We start from the raw sequence: 5,748 nt of genomic DNA on the forward strand, positions 1-5,748 counted from the left end.
AATTTCTTTTCAGACATGTAAGTAAGTATTGATTCGGATGAAAACCATGAAGTTGTTCTTCAGGCAGCTGCATGTAACTATTTGGGTGAAGAACAAAATTGTGGTGGTGCGATGACGTAGGTACTGACGTCTTTGGGCAAATAAGCATGAATGTGCTAACATATCAAGAAAAATTGGATTATGTAACTAAAGAAAAAATGTTCATGTTCTACGGAATTTTCCTTGATATTGGAGCAGATAAAGAGTGGGATGTTCCAATCACGGAAGTTTTAGCGGGATAGTTTTCCAATCCAATACGCAGAGCAAAAACGTCTATGAGTCAGTTCGAGACAATAAGAATATTCGTTAGATTTGGTTAGATCTGATGACAAAAGAAGACGAGAGACGAGGTTACATGCTGATAAGCTTGTTGCTATGTCCTACGGATGGAAAACATTTCTAGGACTGCAGGAAAGCAATGATACCTAAAATTAATGTTACCTAGGATGAACAACTGATTCCATTTAGGAGTATTGTGAATTCGTGAAGCCAAATAGTAATCGTGAAATAAATTCAAGTCCATTTGAAAACACGAAAGAAATGACTGTGGTTAGTTCTTCACCAAATGAAAACAAGTGTGTAATACTCCTAAGTACCGCGAATCATAATAACTTTGTAGACGAACAACATACGAAATGGAAGCCTGAGATTGTGAAATTGCAACCAGACCAAGGATGATGTGGATTTTATGGATCAGCTTGTGCACAATTACACATGCAAAAGACGCAACATGATCAACTTATGCACTATAAATGCCTTACACAACACAACGTCCAACATATCGCGAAGGGCTTTTGCACAAGAGGAGACATTTCATCAAAGAACTTCCAGTGGAGTTGGTTCAATCGTCTACGATCAGAAAATCTTATCCCTTTCTACAGATATCCATACACATGTACATGGAGAATTTCATTTCTATCTCTCAAACACAAAACTAATAGCAACAGTAAGATGACTCGTCAGAAGAGAATGTGCTCATTGCGTACTGCTTCAAAAAACAGGGAAACAAGGGCGATGTGCTGTAGGTGGGCAGAACATTTTTGTCAGGACTGTAGCAGTGTGGCGTTCAACAACTAAAAATTTATGTGATGCTCTTTTGTTTATTGATTTGTTCTTTGTCAATACCATAATCGCCAGTGTGTGATCAGTTTATGATAAATAGGCTCAGTTTCAGTTTTCATAATTTCATAATTTATTCAAAGACAATTATTCAGGATTAAAAATGTGTACTCTTTATAACTAAATAAAGCTATTAAAATGATCTCACCTGTCTTATATTTGCTGACAAATCTCAAAACCAAATATTCATGCAGGATAATATAGAAATTACTTGTTTTCATTTAAAATTTCGTATTAGTTATTTCTGGTACAATGGTCCCAGAGTATGTAAATGTGTGAATGACGTAGGTCGTGCTTAGAAGGGTAAAAGAGAAAATACTTCTCCTGGAAATAATATGAAAGATTTCTGGGTATGGTGAAGTGTTTTATTGTAATGTAACTGTCACTGGATACAATCGTTGTTTTGCCCACGGTTGTAATGACCTGCTTCTGGTCCACTGACACGGCACCTAACCAGAAATTCCTTGTCTTAACTGACTTCCATCACAGAACACTAGGCATTTAACTGTAATAATAAACTCTGTTTTAACATACAGAATCCATCTCAGTGTGAAGTAGAATATTAATGTGATGAGAAATGCGAAGGGTATTACGTATAAAATAATTGAGAATTCACTGTAGAACACAGGTGTTTCACTATGTAAGTTACAAAATAATAAGTGAAAGCAATGTTTATTTAGACATGTTACTGCAAGAAACGTTACTCTTTCCGTGGATCTACGAGCACAGTTTGAGTAGCTGTTTTCCAGAGAGATACAGCGACGAGCTATAATTTTTTTTAAATAGAACAGTCTGTAACTAATTAGCTGGCATATTTAAAACGTCTGTGTAGAAAGCAAATCAAATGAAATTAAAAGGTGAACGCGTCATGCTGTAAATAATTGACTGCGTTCAAATGTATGTTATGATAGCCCTACGTTCATTTATATGAGCTTTTCGACCGAGTGTGCATTTCCCAAAATGCATAACTCTTTACGCTTTCCTGACGAGTTTCGGACGAGATGTAAAGTTACTGGTCTCACGTTGCGTCACGTTTCTATGATGCGCCGTTTGTAGTCAACTGGGACTGTGGGCTGACTGATATAAGCACGATTCCTTAGTAATCCTAACGAAAAGAAATCCACCGGTGTCTTATCAGGCGACCGTACGAGTCATTCCTGAGGAACGCAGTGTCCCAGGAATCTTCCAGGAAATCAATTCTTGCACAGCGTCACGTGCGGAATGAGCTGAGTGACGAATGTGCCGCATCCACATCCAATGCCTAGGTCGGCATTTTCAGGGAGAGCACGTAAACTGTAGTTGGTAAAATTTTGACACATCTCACCTGTTAGAATACCGGTAATATAATGTGGATAGAAGATAAAGAATTCCGAACCATACAATAGACAACCTCCTTTGACGAACGATGTAACGCCCACCTAGCATTTGCTGTGGTCTACTAATACATGTTAATTTGTGAGTGTGGGTTCGGTAGTGCAAGGACACATTCTAAAGTCTACCGACCATGACTTCAAGAAGGGTATCGACGGAGCCTGCCATTTCGTGAGACCAGCATGTCGTTTAGAAGACTAATTGAGTTGAGCATTCAAGAAACTCGCCTATCGTTTGAATACAGTATTTAAATGAATATTCTGCAAACTGAAAATGCAACGAATTATGTTTAGCATGTGGCATCCGCCACTAAAACTTTGAACTTTTCCAGTTCGCTAACCGAAAATGATTTATACACAGTCGACTTAAAAAGATAGGATACATGATGGGAAAAATATTATAATTAAAAAACTGTAACATCTTGCTGTAACTCTCCACAGGAAACGTGTCCAAGATGTATCTACCTAAACTTTCACTGATTCATGTATAGGTTACGACTGCTATAATTCAGTTCATTTCAAGTTTCCTTTATTGCCATCATGTCACTGAAGATTCTACTTCGTTATATACTTTTCTAATCCATTTGTCAATCAGAAGAGTAACAGCCCTGCGGTACTGTTGGCTAGGCGACCACGAAGATTTGATGCAGCTGCCTAATCATACAGCGCTTTGTTTCCTTTTTGCACAATAGCCCTTTCCAGATGATTGTAAGGGTCTTGAGTGCATCTGCTGGCCAAAGGTGCCTATGATGCCTCCACGTATGTAGTGCGGGTGAAGCCCAGTGCCGAAGCTTAGCCTGCTCCTGTAGAGCTGCACCTAGGCAGATTAAATTGTCCATAGGACTGACGGAACACCACCCACAATGTTGCATGTTCCCACTCAGTGTGACACTGAGGAAGGGCACAGAATTTACCCATGACGTTGGCGCAAAGTCTGGTGATCAGCAAGTTTAGGCCAGCACTTCGCCCTTGGATTGCTGGCTAAGCACTAGGAGTGAAAAAGGCAAACCTACGTTTGAACCATTTGCAGATTTAGAAAAAGCTGTTGAAAATCTGTAATACATGTTTTGAAATCATGAATGTATCGGCGAAAAAATGCAAGGGGTGAAACATGTTATTCATTGTGTATATTGAGTAAGCAGTAAAAGAAACTAATGGTAAATTTTGAAAATAAATTAGATTTCAGGGAGAAGAAACAAGAACTTTGTAATAAGCCAATTATATAGTAATTCTGTAAGAGAGAAAAGTAATAGGAACAGCAGATGAACTGAATGGATAGTACCTTGAAATCAGATTGTAAGATGGTTTCCAATAAAACTGGCACTTGGATAGTGGTATTCCATCGAATTAAATCATGTGACGCTGCGGGGATTAGATTAGAAAAAATAGCTGATGATGACCGGATTATGGAGGATGTAAATCAGACTGGCTGTGGCAGGAAAGCATCTGAAAAAGAGGAATGTGTTAACATCGAATATGTAATGAATGACATGTTAAACGTTTAAATTTATAAAATATTAATTACAAAAATGCAATACTAAATAATAAAACAGCATTTGGAGACCATTTAACTGAAAACGCTCTGTAGGAGCAACAAAGCTGTATCTTCAAATTTTACACGCGGCGCCTAAGTTAATCTTGGAGGAATTTGAAAAGAGTCAAGACTTACCGTCAAGAGTTACTCATGAAATTTCTTTATTGAACAACCTGTTCTGGTCAGTGTAAAAGCATCTCGTGTTAATACTTAAACTCTTGCTTGAGCCAAGTTAGCCTCTGATAAATTGGTAAAACTTACTTCGAAAGCGAAATACGCGAATCTCAGTGCAGGGCAACTGAACTGTTAAAATTAAATTTTGAACGTTGCAAATCCAAGCTAGACAGTACATCAAACAATTCACCTGAGGAAGAGTGACCCGGTTCCAGTGACATTTACATATGCACAAAAAAAAAAAAAAAAAAAAAAAAAAAAAAAAAAAAAAAAAAAAACTGTAAAATGTTGGTCCTGAATATCGTTTATCTTTAACTTCAGTCTTTCAAACAATGGTTGTACCAGATTACGCGTCTGGCTTTCTGATAAAACTTACAAAATAGCATTTTACTGAGATCTTCTGGTGGTGTTAACACAATTACTAGCCCTTACAATGGTCATGAATTTTGATGATAGTTAAATTTTCAACACAGGAATCGCATTGTCAGTCTGTTGCAAATAACTGTTGGCACACTGACCTAGGTTTCGACGCCTCTAAGGATGTCTTTATCAGAATGAAATTTTGAGATATCCTATAAAATAATACATAGAAAATAAGTACGACAAAAAGCATTAACCAAGCTGACAGTTGTCATGTCGTACTAAGGTTACTTACGTAGAATTACATTGCGAGAGACCAATGGTCAGAATTAAGAGCAGATAAACCTCAACTCAAAAAATAAATTAAACGTGTTACAGCCTTTGGCACGTGTTCCTAACCAATAACAACATCAGGCTGATTGGCCCAGTAGCTCACGTTGCTGTCAGGAAAACAATAAAAGGTGCGCCGCCTGTAGGTCGGCCATGGTGACTTGTGCCCATTTGAAACATCATAAGAGAAGTAATTGAAAAGTAAGTGACAGTTAATTTTAAAAACAAATTTGTTGCCCTACCTATGCGAACGGTATGCTCATCTGACCTGCAACCTGTTACTATTAAAGTAATGATGGAAGTTTCGAAAATAAAATTTGATTTACCGTGCTTGCAACGTGCAATGCAAGACGATATCTTATCACTTTTCATAAAAATGTTTCTGTTGCACGCAACCCGCTATGTGCGGTGCGAGTATACAAAAGATATTCATTGAGGTAAAGAATAAAAAATGAGGAACTAAACTTAACGAGAGGAACTACGCTTCATTAAGTTAGAAAAACAATATACATTTTCGCTAAGTTCTCGCAGCTAGACAAGTGGGCAAAATATTTATTAATTATTTTCCATTGCACAATTACGTGTCACTTGTTTCAATTAAAAGTCAAAACTATACACGGCATTGTAAAATTTCTAATCAAACCTTCCATTATGCGCAATGTTCTAACGATAAGAAACTACACAATTACTAATATAAAAATAACCGAATTACCTTACACGTTGGCTTTCGTTATTCTTCCATTAACACAATCACACTTACTCTGTATTTTTCATCAAAACCTATTACTGCAAATCCTTTTAAAATATTGTACTGCAGTCTCT

The sequence above is a fragment of the Schistocerca gregaria genome, chromosome 2 (assembly GCF_023897955.1).
Source record: "Schistocerca gregaria isolate iqSchGreg1 chromosome 2, iqSchGreg1.2, whole genome shotgun sequence".
Taxonomy (NCBI): Eukaryota; Metazoa; Arthropoda; class Insecta; order Orthoptera; family Acrididae; genus Schistocerca; species Schistocerca gregaria.